The sequence below is a fragment of the Leptodactylus fuscus genome, chromosome 8, assembly GCF_031893055.1.
Source record: "Leptodactylus fuscus isolate aLepFus1 chromosome 8, aLepFus1.hap2, whole genome shotgun sequence".
NCBI classification, from domain to species: domain Eukaryota; kingdom Metazoa; phylum Chordata; class Amphibia; order Anura; family Leptodactylidae; genus Leptodactylus; species Leptodactylus fuscus.
In genome coordinates this window covers 32,441,755-32,459,216 of record NC_134272.1, presented here as the reverse complement: position 1 = coordinate 32,459,216, position 17,462 = coordinate 32,441,755, and the positions used below count along the sequence as shown (strand labels likewise).

Below are 17,462 nucleotides of genomic sequence, written 5' to 3'. Positions count from 1 at the left end.
GCTTGCGAAAATCGCAAACTGACAGGGATTTCCATGAAATAAAGTGACTTTTATGCCCCCAGACATGCTTCCCCTGCTGTCCCAGTGTCATTCCAGGGTGTTGGTATCATTTCCTGGGGTGTCATAGTGGACTTGGTGACCCTCCAGACACGAATTTGGGTTTCCCCCTTAACGAGTATATGTTCCCCATAGACTATAATGGGGTTCGAAACCCATTCGAACACTCGAACAGTGAGCGGCTGTTCGAATCGAATTTCGAACCTCGAACATTTTAGTGTTCGCTCATCTCTAGTAATGAATTGTGGAAATGTAGTTTGGTGACATTTGTTAGCATGGCAATGCTTAATTCCTACTGAATTATATATTATTTTAATAATTGCACTGCTAGGATTCCTGCGTGAATGTCATGTGATCACATACAAGTAATATCAGGACAAGAGCTATCAATGTACAGTCACTCTATACAAGTATTTCAAGATCTGAACAAGCTCTAGTGTCCAACAATCACAAACATAAAAGGTCTTCAAGGCAATAAAAATGGTTTCAAAATAGCTCATACGTTAAAAAAAATAAAATAAAATAAAAAAGTAATTCTTATCTTTTGGAAACCCTCCACCAAAGTTCTCTTGACAACCGATAACCAGGTATATGGCTAGAGGGAGTGCTTGACAGTTTAGTAAACTTTAGGCTAAAGCTCCACACAGTGGCCCACAGCCAAAAAGCGCTGCAGGAAAAAAATGTGGTGGAAACGCATCACGGTTTTTCCCCACAAAGCTTCTCATACAAAGCCTGCAGAGTTTCCCCTTGCAGACTTTCTGCTTCAATTACACATTACGGAAACCACCAGCATTTCAATAGGCATAATTGACATGCTGTGATTTCCAAGAAAAATGCAATGCTGCAAGCATTTCCGTGTTTAAGCCATGTGGGTCTTCACCTTTAAAAGGTTATTCCCATCTAAGGCCACACATTACGGTAACCGTGATTTTTTGTTGCAGTTTTTGAGAAAGTCAGGAGTGAATTTAAGGGGTTGTCCCATCACAAGGATCCTATCTATACTGCTAGCTTATGTGGATGTAAGACTTTTCCTAAATACATTGCTTCAGCAAAACTGCTTAGTTTGGCTGCTATCTGAGATTATTCACTTCATTGTTTACACTGCGTTTCCATAACCACGGACCAGGGGATGATCTTATCTCTCCGCCCAGGACAAGTGACGTAGCTCCCTGCTCTCGGGAGGGGAGGGGGAGCTGAGTGATCAGTGCTTGTATTTCTGAGCTGTTATCTCCCTGCTCTTCCAGTTATCAGTCTGCTAATTGATTTTTGCTGATAAGAGCTGAGACAGGGAGCCTGTTACCTCTGTATGTAAACACAGACCTAAAATGGAGTTTATTGCAAGCTGACACTTGGTCATGTAGCATGTAAGTTTGGGATTCTCATCACCTACTAAATCCAGCTCTGCTACATCAGCTTCATATTGTGTATCTTCCAGTGATACTGTGCTAATTTATTTACAACCATCCGCAGAGCTGGCTTTGTCTGAGAGACAGCAAGTGAAACCCCGGCCACCAATTTACCGAGAAAACCAGGAAGTGAACAGAGCACACAGCTTGCAAGTTAGTGAGCAGGCGAGTTGGGAATACCCCTTTAAAAGGAGGGGAAACATCTAAGAATTTACTTTGTTGCATTCCTTTTCAAGCCGCTCTTCAGGTTTGTTTGTTTTTTTTTAAAAAAAGCAGCTTTTCCGCGACATGGGACCTCAGGCCAACGGTTTCACCTGCTATCCTTGCTCCGCTCCCCTCTACTTCCTGGTCCCAGTGACAAGCTGGTAAGCAGGCTTAGCCTGTGTGATGCACACATCAGTCCATCAGCATGAAGGACCTGGGTGTACTTGTAGCTTATAGATGATATAATTACAGCATGAAATGTCAATCAGCTGCTTCTAAGGCTAGTGGGAAACTGCCTTGTATTAAAAGGGGTACGGACTCACAGGACTGGAATGTAATATTAACACTTTAGAAGTCGTTGAGTCAGCCCCATCTGAATTATGCAGTTCAGTTTTGGGCACCAGTACATAGAAAGGATGTCCTAGAGTTGGAAAAGGTTCTGTGGAAGGCCACAAAACTGATAAGGGGCATATATGTTTAGTCTGGTGAAGAGACATTTAGGGATAGATACAATAAACCTAGTAAAAATATAAATGGCCCATACAAGAAATATGGGAAAAACTGTTCCATGTAAAATCCCCTCAAAAGAAAGGGGGCACTCCCTCTGCCTGCAGAAAAATAAGTTTAATCTCAAAAGCTGACAAGGCTTCTTCACTGAAATGACTGTGAATCTGCAGAATAGCCTACCCAAAGAGCTGGTCACAGCAGTCATAGCTGACAGCTTCAAAAAAGGATTAATTGCGTTTTTAGACCTAAATAGCACTGATGCTTATGGAAATGTATAAAACATCATAACGTTTCCCATTCCCTGGTTGAACTTTAATCAACCATACTAACAGCGGTCCTTGGCTGAGAGACTGTATCTGGTAAAATCCCAACATCATTGCAAACAAAGGCCTCTGAGAAGGTCGGCATGATGTTAAACGGAGCTCCCTCTATTGGATGTCAGACTCTGGCACTGGCATCCTAATTACATCATGGACGTCAGATTTGCACATTCTTCCTATGTAACTATGCTCAGAGACAATGCTTGGTAAAGAGTGGAGTGTTATCTTTGGATTTACATAAATTAAAAACAGAGGCACTGATCAAGTGCTGTTCTAGCCTTATTGGGGATCAGCAGTTATGTGCTCTTTGTCAAGCTGACAGAAGGTGCCATTAGCTGTCAATCACATTGAAGAGAAGGGAAAACAGGTAGGCAGGAACAGGGCCTAACATCACCAGCCTGCCAATAAACAGTGGAGGGGGTGTGAAACCTACGGCCTGGTTCACATCTACATCGGTAATACGTTTGGGGGAGTCCGCATGGGGACTCCCCTGAACGGACTACCAAATGCATTGACAAGCGGTTTACAGTGAAAGCACATGAACCCCATAGACTATAATGGGGTCTGTGTGCTTTCCATACAGACTCCGCATGGAACATGCTGACATGAAAAGTAGTTCACAATCTACTTTCCTGTCTGCGTGACTCGAGCGGAAAGCACACGGACCCCATTATGGTCTATGGGGTCCGTGTGCTTTCACTGCACACTGCATGTCAATGTGTTCAGTAGTCCGTTTGGGAAGGGGCTCCGCATGTGGACTCCCCGAACGGATTACCGACACAGATGTGAACCAGGCCTAGGCAGCAAGTTGTAAACACTAAGGAGACATATTCAGAAGCATCTGTGGAGCTAGATAGACAAAGCTATGGATTTAGTAAAAATTCAGTTAAGCTACAAAGTTAAACATGATCTTAGAGATCAGAATACCCCTTTAATTTTGTTCATGGATGTTGAACACCTACATAATGTAAACCTCACACACGTGTTCACAAGATCTTAAGGTATACAGAATTAGTGATCAGAATACAAGATGAACCTACAGACTATCATAGAGTGTATGGATAGATCATTTTGGCAAGTGAACACAGTATTTCATTTAGTCACACATTTTTAGAAGGAAGGTGAGGAACTACAGAGTGATACGAAAAGATGCTCTAGGGACACTATCCTATAGAATTTAGGACTTTGCCATCAAACACTATTTTCCAACTTGGAAACTGGAACAATACAGTTGCAACCATAACATGTTCTTGTTCAGATAACAGTGAAAAAATGAGATTTGTGCTGGGCAATAGCGCATTTAAAACTACCTCCAAGAATGCAAAATGTATTAGATTTTACATATACTGTAGAAGCAGAGCAAAAACGATACTAGCAGCTTAAGTTGATAACAAACAACCAAATCTAGCCAAGAAGATTTTCCAGAGAAAACATCTTAAGTGCTTAGTGTGCAGCTGCCAAGGGTGAGCAAAACTGTGCTGTGTGGTCCACAGGAATGCAGCAAACACTGCCAAGGTAAAGGGATTGAGGTGGAACAAGAAAGACAACTTTGTTTTATATTAATACCGGAAATTGCTCACGTATGTAACCAACACAGGGCAAACAATTTAGCTTTACAATACATTAGCTTTACAATAATCACAGGAAGTCCAGGGTATCAAAGGATCATAAACCGAAAAACACACACAAGCAAGAGTTTCAGGAATGACAGGAACCAAGTCAAGCATACTGGTAAATGAACCTTAGTAAGGTTTTGCACCATAGTCCTTTAGAGCATATCCATACTATATGCCATAAATGTCAGATACATGAAGGTCTCATCTCCTGGCAGATGAATAGGGATCCCGCACAGATCCTATGATCGACCTACTCTCGGGTTCCAGTTGTTCCTCTAGGTAGAAATCCAGTGGGATTTCAGCGACCAGAGTGGGACCGGTTGTTACCCAATCTGTAACGGATATCGCCAGAGTTGTTTCTCCTTTACGCTGCTCCTCCTACACATAGGCCTTTAAGGTAGCTGTACCCATGGTGGCTGACAGTCCATCTTTGGAAATCAAGATGGATTTTACACAGAAATCAGAGTGAGGGAGGAATGGAACGAAAGGAAAAGTGCCCGATAAGTGAAGACATTTTTCTCTGATAAGAAATATTACAAAGTTCAAGCATATAAACCTGTACTATTGATTTGTGGTAAGTTTTCTGGAACAGTAGAGCTCAGCTAACATTTGTACAAGCCTCTCCTGTCAGATTCAAACTATTTATATATGTTTTATTATATATTTGATTGACACTTTTTGTTGAACTCATGGTTACTTTATTTTTGGGAAGCACAGAAAGCTATGACAGTCAGAAAGGGACAAGTGTTGCAAAAGGTTTCATTAGTGGATAAAGCTAAGTGAAACCTAAAGAAGGGATTAAAAATCATGACTGAACAATTTCCAACAGCGCTATGAACAGCAGGAATAAAAATAAAAAATAAAAATACTGCCGGTGACTAAGTTTTGCCTTTAATGTTGATACAAATATTCTTTGACTGTTTAACCAATCTTGATGGTTCATAGCCTTGACAGACTCTTATATTGCACAATTACTTTGTGGGTAAGAAATTGCTCTAATTCCAGGAAAAAAATCCATAAGGTGACTGAGTCTGTTCTGATATTTCCAATGGATCAGCTGTAAAGATATCAGGATGGAGCACCATAACCCCTCTCCCGCTCTGTGCCTATTATAGCGCGTTGAAATTATAATTAATTCACCAGCACCATAATAATACAGTGTTTTTACACCATGGACACAGATGCCTACAGCATGACTTCTGGGTCGCGGCTGTCCTCCAAACGTTCAACCTCTCAAAATCTGTGATCCATAGCAATTATGGAATCTGGGTGGTTAGGGAGCAAGTTTGCCCGCCCGCTCTCCCTCCACTCCTCTGATCCCCTGCAAAGAGCTGGTGTAGTCTGACAGGTTGCCACAGCAGCCAGGAGACCCATCAATGGCTTCCTGACCAGCTATCCCTACTGCACATAAGGATAAGGGGGGTGGGGGGGAAGAATCAACAAGTGGGACACAATTATGAAGTGGAAAGAAATTTATTGGATATTTTAAACTTTTTTTTAACAAATAAAAAGCTGAAAAGTGGGGCGTGCAAAATTATTCGGCCCCTTTATTTTCAGTGCAGCAAACACACTCCGTTCAGCTCAGTGAGGATCTCTGAATGATCCAATGTTGTCCTAAAAGACTGATGATGATTAGAGATGAGCGAATAGTGAAATATTCGATATTCGCTTCGAATAGCCCCTCAATATTTGGCTATTCAAACGAATATCAAATCCCATTATAGTCTATGGGGAAAAAAAGCTTTGTTTCAGGGGAAACCACTCTTCGACTCAGGAGAATCACCAAGTCCACTATGGCACCTCAGCAAATGAGGACAACACCTCTGGAATGCAACTGGGACAGCAGGGGAAGCATGCCTGGGGGCATCTAACAAGCCCAAGTCCCTGTATTACGCCACTAATAATGCGGGAGCTGAATTTTTCCCATAAGAATGCATTGACCAGCGTTGATTGGCCGAATGCCATACAGAGTACAGCATTCGGCCAATCAACGCTGGTTCTGCCGGAAGCTCGTCTGTGAGGAGGCGGAGTCTAAGATCAGTCCACAGCAGTCTCCATTGTGGTCCGATCGATCACAGGTATAGCAGAGTTGACACAACTCTGCTGCACCAGAGATGCAGCAGAGCTGGCCGTGCGCTGAGCTCTGCTACACCAGAGATGCAGCAGAGTTGGCCGTGCGCTGAGCTCTGCTACACCAGAGATGCAGCAGAGCTGGCCGTGCACTGAGCACTGCTACATATATTCTTTAATATATATGCATATATTATATATACTGAAGTTACTGTCAGTAATGACTGCTGGGTCCAGAAAAAGCAACAACATGGCAGCTTATATAGCTGTGTATAAAGTTATTGGGAACTGCAGGGGTGGTAATAAGCTGCCTTCTCTCTATAATGTTCAGCTGTTAACAATGGTCGGCTTAATGCTCCTGCAGATTCCTAAAGAGGTTGTCCCAGAGGAGGCCAAGAAAGAAAATCATAGTCACCTGTCCCTGGCGCTTCGGTGTTCGCCGTTGCTGTCCACTTGTGCGTGTACTATGGCCACTGATTGGTGGCATGTGAGGTCATTGATTGGCTTCTGTGGTTGCTTGAAAGAAATTGGTGATATCACTCACATATGTCACCAGGCACTTTCCTGTGGCTGCTGAGGCCAATCGGTGGCCTCACCTGTGGCGCAAGACTTTTGGCCGTGAAGGCACACTGCACATATGGACAAACAGCAGAGGTATACTGTACACCAGAGCACTGGGAACTGAGGACTAGGATTTCTTTTTTTTTGTTTGTTTGTTTTTTTTGTTACACCTACCCTCGCCTCCTCCGGAATTTGTTCAATTTGTGGACAACTACTTTGACAATGCATAGATGCAATGCAAGGATATACAGGTGCCCAGATGTATAGAGCCAGCGGGCGGTCAGCACCTGGTTAAACATGATATACTGTGGGTAATAGCATACCAAACTTCTCTAAGACATAACAGGACTGAAAAGCAATGGTCCAATAACCAAATGTCCCTGAAAATTACTATAGACTGTTGGTAACCATTAAAATAAAATAAGTATTATAATGCTGAAGTCCTTATCATTATGCTAATTGTATTCAAGCAGAGTTTCATGATAAGCCCTGAAGATAGTGCATTGAATAATTGTAAATTTCACAGCATTTGGTCATATTATCCCGTAACACTACCTTTAAATGAACAGAACAAGTATCAGCATGTACGAAATCTGTACTGCTGTGAAAGGTCCACAAAAGACACCTGATGTAAATTCATTTAAAAACTGCAAATACCAAAATCGCATATTTGATTTTATCGCACAATTAAACATTACATTAAATTTCTGAATAAACCATTGTAACTGAGGACAAAACAATACTGGTGGTAGTTGCATACCTTCCAAATGTGAAAGGAGTGAAAGAGGGAAAAAAAACTTGGTGTGTACAGAAAATTTAGGAATTATAGTCCCCACTTCCTGCCCACACCTACTTTGGCTCTACCTGTTCCCATTCAGGTCTCTTTATGCTCCCACACAGTACAGTGGCCTTTTAGTGGCCCTGACACAATATTATGGCCCCTTGTGGTCCCCTATGTTGTCCTTTTGCAGCCCTTACAGCATAATGTTCCCTGCATTATCAAGTCCCCCTCAATGTGGCACCCACTGTATAAGGTCTCTTTAAAGAGGACCCTTCATGGTCCGGGGCACAGGCAGTTCTATATACTGCTGGAAAGCCAAGAGTGCGCTGAACGTCCCCTCTCTCTGCTCACAGTGCTTGTCCATAGACAAGTATTATCAGGAGGGGGCGTTCTTCCCCGCTCACACAGTACAGCGTGATAGGCGCTGCTGTGGAGAAGGACGTACCTGACTGACTGTCAGGAACACCCTTCTGACTGTAAAGAGCTATGGTACCAGGACTGATAGCTCTTTACCCGAGGCACAGATTGGGAAAGCCAACAGTGCGCTGAATTCAGCGCACTGTTGGCTTTCCAGCAGTATATAGAACTGCCTGTGCCCCGGACCATGAAAGGTCCTCTTTAATATAACCTCCACAATATAACATGGGCGGAACAGTGGCTCAGTAGTTAGCATTGCAGCCTGCAGTGCTGGAGACCTGGGTTCTAATCCTGTCAAGGACAACAAGGAGTTTGTATGTTCTCATATTGCATGGGTTTCCTCTGGGTACTCCGATTTTTCCCACACTCCAAAGACATATTATTAGGGTTGTCACGGAGCGAAGGTATACGTCTTCCTCCGGAAGGTCTTTTGAATCAACACGGACGCAAGAGGTCGGGAGACAACAGCAATTTATTGTAATCCACAAAGTTAGTAGCCGGCGGCGGTCACATCAACCGTAATAACAATAAGTCCACAGAAGTCACAATCCAATGATAACTTTGGTTCCTTGGTCCTGTAACTAAATTCTGGCTCTCTGCAGAGCTGTGCACAGGCCGGCTAACACATACTAACTCCAGCTACAACTATATACTAAAACTGTTACACCTATATCTGTGGGTGGGAAGGGCTGAGTCACAGATCCTTCCCCCCTCACCTATGCCAAGGAGAGCAGACTCCCTGTCTCTTTTGAACAATGCACAGTCCAACATCTTCTTGGAGACACCGATCAGATTATCTCCACCCATTGTCCTCACTAGTTAGAGGTATTTGCATACAATGTGCTAACACACTAGACCCTAATCAGCCAACTACACATTGATGTATACAACAGGTTAGAGAATACATTCCACATGAAATATATATTACACATTGCCTATAGTATAGACTCTAACCATCCCGTGACAAGGGTAAATATAGATTGTGAACCCTATATGGGACAGTGATTGTCAATGTCTGTAAAGCGCTGTGGAATATGTTGGCACTATATACCGTATATAGCCTCGGCTTATACTCGAGTCATTACAGCAATATCATAGTTACAGACCCGGCATCCAGACACCAGGGCGGGTGCCAGGCCGCAGCATTGCCACACTCTTGGCAGGAGCATGGCGAAGCTGTTCATTTCAAACTGCAGAAGTACTTACGGTACTTCTGCTAGCAAGCCACGTAACCTCAGGTCCGCACCCGGCGGGCCTGCTAGCAGAAGTACCGTAAGTACTTATGTCGTTTGAAATGAACAGCATCGCCATGCTCCTGCCAGGAGCTTGGCGATGCTGCGGGCCCGGCACCCACCCCGGTGTCTGTATACCAGGTCTGTAGCCATAATGGCGCCGCTGTGCTCCAGAGAAGTCGCCATGGCAACCAGCATTCCATGCGGGTAGTACTGGAAGCCTCAGAGGGGAACCACTGCAGGGAAGTGGCAGGCGCTGCCATGCCCCTAGAGAGAGGAGGGAGCGGGTGCGGCCGCTCTCTCGAGGGCGGCCCTGAAGCACTGAGGGAGATCCCCTAACGTCGGCAGGACCACTGAGGCTGGACCTGAAGGAAGACCTCGGCTACCGGACCTGAAGGGGAACTGCAGCCGGCCACTGGCAGAAGCGCTGAGGCGAATCCCTGGCAGCTGGGGAATCCCCTCAGCGCTCCTGCCGGCGGCCAGCCGCAGTTCCCCTTCTGGTCCGGTAGCCGAGGTTCTCATTCAGGTCCGCCCCCCCCAGCACTCCTTCCGGGGATTCCCCTGAGCCCTTCTGTAAAGGCTCCCCAGCCTGCAGTGCTTTTCTTTCGCAGGCTACTCTATGAATTAGCATTGCAATGCATTGGTGATCAGACCCCTGGTGTTCAAGACCCCTAGGGGGTCTAATAAATGCAAAAAAAAAAAATTAATAAAAAATAAAGTATTAAAAATTCAAATCACACCCCTTTCCCTAGAACACATATAATTAATAACTAATACTGTTAATACAGTAAAGCACACACACGTTCGGTATCCCTGTGTCACAAAACACCCACTCTACAAATCTATAAAAATATTTTTCCTGTACGGTAAACGCCGTAGCGGGAAAAAAAGTTGTCTAACTACCCCTTCCCTGAGACTCTTCCCCCCCCCACTTAGAATTCAGCCTGACTCAGCAACTACTGCACCCAAATACTCCAGCCATTTTATTTTTGAAATTTTCCAGTAGCTGCTGCATTTCCCTTCCTAGACTTATACTCGAGTCAATAAGTTTTCCCAGTTTTTTGAGGTAAAATTAGGGGCCTCGGCTTATATTCGGGTCATGTCTCCTCAATGGCCCCCACCCTTTACAATACTCTCCCAAATGGTAAAACATAGTAGCTGTGACCTATAAATAAATAAATAAATAAATAAATAAAGCAAAAAAAAAAAAACTAAAAAAAAACTTAACCACTCTGAAAATACTCCTCTCATCTATGGCTCAAAAGTAGCAAATGCCTAAATGGTAGAGAAGGAAGTTGCAGTCTTCCTGCTAATCCTTCTAATCACTCTACGGATACAGGCAACATCAATACATGCAGCTGATTGGCAGAAGGGTTGGTCACTAATGTTACCAAGACTAAAAAGTCTTGTGCCATTTGCAAATTCTTAGTCATATTGGGGACTTATTTTGGGTACCAACTGCAGCACCATATTGTGAGCAATAATATCCCTACTGTCAAGTGGGTGGATTGCACTGTCACAGCTCAGAATCACACCCCTTGCTTGCTCCTGTTGACTCACTTGATACCCTGTTTTCCCGAAAATAAGTCATTCCCTCAAAAGTAAGACATAGCAGAGGTTTTGTTGAATTGTCTAATATAAGGCACCCCCCGAAAGTAAGACATCCCCCAATAATATGGTAATAATCTTTCTGCGCAAAGATTGTATGAAGAAAAACATTGCAGCCAGCTGAACACTGTGCGTAATGTTCTGTGTGCACAGATATGCCGGCTACTGACACCGCTGCAATACGTTGTATCGACTATTAGAGCACCGCACACAGCGTTCAGCCGGCTGCAATGTTTTTCTTTATACAATCTTAGCGCAATCTTAACACATAAGACATCCCCTGAAAATAAGACATAGCATGTCTATAGGACCAAAATTTAATATGACACTGTCTTATTTTTGGGGAAACAGGGTAGTAAAAGAAAAAAAACCTGATTAGCAGATAAGGCACCAAAACAAGAACTATATTTTTAATGTAGATGTTTTTTTAATGAATTCCATAGGATAGAAAGTTGTACTACTTCCTCTTTTTTTGAGTATATAAGACAAAGGCCAAAAGTCACTGTTTTGGCTTCCATTTAGCTAATAGATCCCTATGGACACGATTAACACGTGCTGTATGTCAGAAGCTTCCATAAGCAAAAAAAAAAAAAAGTGTGCGCTCAGTCTACCATGGCCTAAGGGTGTATGCATTTTGGGATTTTTACATAGTCATTAATAAGTTTGAATTATCACGCAATGACACAATGTTGCTGTCAACAGTCCACCACTTTAATATGCTTTGTTTGCCTTACAGATTATTTTCTCTATCTGACGGGTACAGTACTGTGTGCAATGTCTGCATAGCGTCAAGGGCATTTAAGATAAATCTTCCAGCATTAAACAATATGGGAAAGATTATTTGGTAAATACATCCCAGCTCATATAGAACAACAGTGATTTTTTTCACAAACAAAACTAAACAAGAAATGTGCTAAATGTATTGACTTGTACTGTGCGCATGAATAAAACATACTTGGCTTGGGAATGTTCTGTAATGAGCTTGTAACCTCTTAGTCACCCTCATAAGTTCTGACATTCATTACATCACATACAGCTTTCATAGTTTACCCTATCATGATATGAAACCAGAGAAGTTTCACGCTCCAGTATAATGCATCCCTCAGGGACACAATACATAAGGAGGGGGACAAGGCTCCTTATCTTTCTAGCAAGAAATTATAATTTAGACACTTGGTTTAGCGTACAGAAAGTCAAGAGTCAGTTTTACCATAAACTCAATGTGAGCAAAGGGCAAAACCACGTGGCATGAATTCAACCTGCTCTTCTCACCTTCTGAAAATATTTCATATCTTATAATAATGCTAAAGAAAAAAACATTACAAAGGAAACCCCAAATAAATTATTAGTTAACCTCCAACAAACCAGGACTCTATAATACTCCTCCTTATGGTTTAACATTTCAGAACTGCATAAATTCCTGCTTTACAAATGCATCATTGTAAGGCAAGATTCACATCTACATCGAGAGAAATCATATTGGAAAGTGACAAATACTTTAAAAAAAAAAAAAAAAATTATCTATAGTCAGTGGGATCTGGTGGGCTTTGTTGGTGTCCATCATTGAATGGACCAGAAAACCTGAAGGAACATAACCAGCGTACATCTCTCTCCCAGAAGACAAGTCTACACATTCCCATTCCCTGTTCCTCCACACACCTATTGCTGGGTCTGTCCATAGGGTGCACACCTGTTTCCATTCTGCTGCTTAAAAGGTCAAACTATATTCACATGGCAGCATTAAATTCAATGTCAGTGAACTGGGCCTATTCACACGACCATTATTTTGACAGTCCGTTGTCATAAATCAACAAAATCTTGGTCATGTCCTATTTCTGGCTGTTTCCACAGGCAGCGAGCGCACTTAGTATTTGGTATTGTGAGGGTATATCAGATAGTGACGTAATGAAGTGACCAGATGGCCTCTCACATTTTGGAGTTGTGAATGGGTCACAACACCTAGAATCGCGTGTAAACAGGCGAGAGTGGCAGCGGTTCAACCTGCGAACGCCGGACGAGCGGGAAGATACAATGAACAGCACAAGTACTGAGGTCCGTTACAGGGAATCCGCGCTCTCTGGTGATGTAGACACCTCACAGTCCAAGGGTTCCGATTAAAAACCTTTTTATTGAGATATAGATACATCTGTAGGTACCTACTGGTGTATCTATATCTTAATAAAAAGGTTTTTATTGGACTGTTTCATGCCTACATCACCAGAGAGCGTTGATTCCCTGTAATGGACCTTCGGTCCTTGTGCTGTTCATTCCTATGTATGAGGTGGGGGTCTGTGAAAACTGGTGCCTCTCGGGGGGGCAAGACGGCCGTGAAAATTGCTGTCAAACACTCATTGTCAATCAGTGAATCAGAGGAGTAACTAATGCCATACGGACAGACCTCACAGATTAGGAAATTAAAGGGGCTACAAAGCTGCTTCGTTAGCTCCTTCAAGTTTCTACCTACAAAATGGCATTCCTGTCCATCGGCTGTGAAGGAAACCTCAAATGATAAATGTCTGCAAACAGACTTGCTATTGGTCTGTCATAGAACGTCTACATCTAAAAATCCTCTGAAAAATGGGTTTTAAATGTTACAATAATAGAATTTTCAATACTTCTTCATGAATCCTTCCAGACAAAATGTTGGGATTAGACAAATGGGAACAGAGAACAATACATTAGTGAATTAATGTCTTCTTTTTCGTTTTTCTACTTTTCCTGTAAGGGCTGCTAACATTTACACCCACACACTGGGAAAAGACAACAGAAATAAATCTTTATAACAAATCTTAATTTACCTTAGCTTTCTAATGTTCCCTTGTGCTGCCACTACCTACATCACAAATACTTTTTTCTAGATACATTAATACATTTTGTAATGAGCACCAAACAAATGCCAATTTAATCATTTGTATATACCAAGATGAATGCCAATAAATATTTCCTGGGCGCTGACTAAATATATACCTTAAAGAGGACCTTTCACCACTTTTAGGCACATGCAGTGTTATATACTGCTGGAAAGCTGACAGTGCGCTGAATTCAGCGCACTGTCGGCTTTCCCGATCTGTGCCCGGTGTACAGAGCTTACGGTGCCGGTACCGTAGTGTTCTATGGTCAGAAGGGCGTTTCTGACCATTAGCCAGAGACGTCCTTCTGCCTCGCGGCGCCAATCACGCTGTGCTGTGGAGCGGGGAGGAACTCCCCCCTCCCGCTCCTGATAATGCTGGTCTATGGACGAGCTGTGTGAGCAGAGGGAGGGGGCGTTCCTCCCCGCTCCACAGTACAGCGCGATAGGCGCCGCGAGGCAGAAGGACGTCTCTGGCTAATGGTCAGAAACGCCCTTCTGACCATAGAGCACTACGGTACCGGCACCGTAAGCTCTTTACACCCGGCACAGATCGGGAAAGCCGACAGTGCGCTGAATTCAGCGCACTGTCAGCTTTCCAGCAGTATATAACACTGCATGTGCCCAAAAGTGGTGAAAGTTCCTCTTTAAAGGGATTCTATCATTGGGAAAACAAATTTTTAACTAAGCATATATTTGCATAGCCTTTACAAAGGCATCTTTAATTTGTTAATCTTCTCAGCCATTTTTTAATTAGCTCGCTTTAATTGATATGCTAATTAGCCACCTTGCAGCATCGGAAGTTGACTGAGCACTGAGTGATGTGTGTACACAGGGGGAGGTGAGGGCAGGGAGGCTGAGGAGTCATCAGCAGTAGCAGCAGCCTCCTAGCTCTCACCTCCCCCTGTATACACATATCACACAGTGCTCAGTGAACTTCCGATGCTCTGAGAGGGTTAATTAGCATATCAATAAAAGCGGGCTAATTCAAAAATGGTTCAGAGCATTAACAAATTAAAGACATACCTGGAATAGCCTCTCTAAAGGCAATGCAAATATATGCTTAGTTAAAAATTAGTTTTCCCAATGATAGAATCCCTTTAAGTGAAAGCACAAAACAATGCAGGTAACGGGCAATTTAGCCCAATTGTAAAGAGAACTATGGAGGCATTGTCAAGTATTATTTCAGGGCACACAGCTCGCCTGCTTCCGAAACCATCAATAGCCTTGGAATGGAGTTACACAGCGCATGCTTGACTAATGCGCCATTTAAACAAGCCCTGACAGTGAGGCTTGGAGGACTGGAGAACAGAGTCCATTATTCCAAAACTGGTGAGAGGATTCCAGAAGTAAGTCTTACCTCTAATTGTCACGCCTGCTTCACAACTGCCTGCTATGCAATGAAATTGCAAAAAATAAAAAATAAAAAGTTTACTGCTTAAAATGGTTGTCTAGTTTAATACATAAACATTTTTATATATCTCAATATAAAATGGCTTTTCTGAGACTTGGGCACCAATGACTTAATCTTAGAAGAGGTCATTCATATCAGATCAGTGGTAGTCCAACTCTAGTCACCCTTGCTGATCAGCTATTTGAAGCGTTCTGGGACTTAACTGAAAACCTACCACCTGAACTGTTTTCAGAGTAGCTTCTTCACTACCTACCAAGCACAGTGCATGAATGGGACTGAGCTGCAATCAGACCATATGACCAATGAACCTGACCTCACGTGCTCTGTCCGGTGTTGGACCCCCATGAATCTTCAATTGATGTCCTTTCCTCTCAGTGAGCAGTGCTTGAACTTTATAGTCCAGTAACATCATATTAATCTGTCGTTGCCTGTGTTCAAGTGAATGGAGCTGCACTGCAATACCCAATATACAATGTACATTGCTGTGCTTGGCAAGAAATTAAGAGGCCTTACTGCTTGTTCAAAGGCCATGGTCTCTTCAAACAGATCAATGGAGGTACCAGTTGTTGGACCCCCAACAATCTCGTATTGATGAACTATCCTAAGAAAATGACTTCTGTACAAGACTCATCTTGATTTGTAGGACCCAATTACATCACAAATAAGCCATTGGACTGAAAGTATATGGGGAATATATCTGTAACTGTATACTAAAGAATAGCAGGATTCTCCTTTTGCATTGTATCGATGTATCAAAAGCACCTGTTCTCTGCCACTTCTAAAACACACCTAGTCTTGAGACAAATGTTGGGCCTCAGTGTGTATTAAGAAGTGTTCCCTGAGAGGAGATTTTGTGGTGTGCGTTAACAAATATGTCAATGGCATTTTCATGAAATTCTAAAGTTTACTGCCCTTATGTGGAATCTAGAAGAATTTTACAAAATTTCAATTTCATGATAGCTACTGTATGTGAACATGTGCAGAAAATGACAAACTACATTAGAATGCTAAATCTGATTCTTGTAATTCATTTCCATCTAATAAAAGCTAAGAATAACATAATAAACAATAGCTCAGTCATTGTCTCTTCATGAATAATACTCTAAACATTTCTGGATGACTTCCTCCTCAGGGCCCAACTGTTTCCTTGCAGTTCTCACTTTATTCCAAAACCAAAACCACGAGAAGTCAACAGTACCTAGAAGTAAAAGCTGACAAGCCTGTTTTGTTCTCACACCTGATGACAGAAGTACTGCTTAGGTTGTCACAGGGACCAACAGGTTTTGGTTTTTGCTATAGAATAGCTCTATCCCATATTTATTGCTTAAACTTCCCTAAACTACAGTAAAATAAAATAAAGGACAGCACATCTGGATTTCTTAGGTCCCATTCATACTTTATAAATGGCATGACATGTAAAAGCAATCTTTTCATGTACTTTTCCTTGGTTAAACTTTACCTAACTGCAGTCTACTGGATAAAACACCACAAGCCAGCCTAAAAAGAGTGGGCCTCGTTTATCAAAAAGGATCTTTGTTGCAGCTCCACTTCCATTCAGTTGCCAGTACCCAGGTATGACCACTAAACATGTGCAGAGCAGTCTGCAGATCTGGCAGCCACAACAGCTCATCAGTGGGGGTGCCCGGGTACCTTGTTACATTGGATTAACAACAAATCCTGCTGAAATTGGACTGTCTTGGACAACTTTTATCAATTTCTATGAACAATACTAGTGCCCTTGCCATCATTCTTGTTTGCATCATAAATTGTGATGTAACTCATATTTGGCAATACTTCAAAACGTTTACATCATGACAACAATAAAAGTCTAATATATAACATATTTTATACACATATCTCCAGCCCACAAAGGTTACATAGCGGTCGACTATAAAACATAACATATACCGGTAGGAGCGATTCACATTTCATAATCTATTTAGCAGATTCACTATAAACAGATGGACAGAGATAAGAAATAGACTACACAGAAACAATGTAAAAAAAAATAAATAAATGGGGGGGGGGTGTTATGAAGGCAACTCGACATGCTGAAATACGTGTCAGGGTGAACAGTTGCAGGCCCTGCTGTTATATCTAGGGACAAGGCAATTAAGCCAATATGTTATATTGTTTGGGCTACCTAGTAGGAGTCAGTAGGTCAAACCACCGATTTGAACTATTTTTCCACAGCCCAACTCAGACTCCTGCTCATTCGCTTGGTTCATATTAGCGCTGACTCTCCGTAACTCGGGTCCAGAAAGGCGGACTGGTAAAACAGGAGTTATACATTGAGCCCGGTAGACTATAAATGGGTCTGTCAGGTGTTGTTTTTAAACTGAAAGCGGTGGAGGGGAAAAAATGGCATATGATTAAATATACAAAATTAATAATTGTATAACAATTAACCATTTTATTTTG

General features: G+C 42.5%; 1 protein-coding gene across 1 annotated transcript in view; it reads right to left on the bottom strand.

The window, feature by feature from the left end:
- Positions 1-17,462, bottom strand: part of PARD3B (par-3 family cell polarity regulator beta) — a 799,946-nt gene that overhangs the window by 753,829 nt on the left and 28,655 nt on the right. The gene's annotated exons all lie outside the window — the stretch shown is intronic.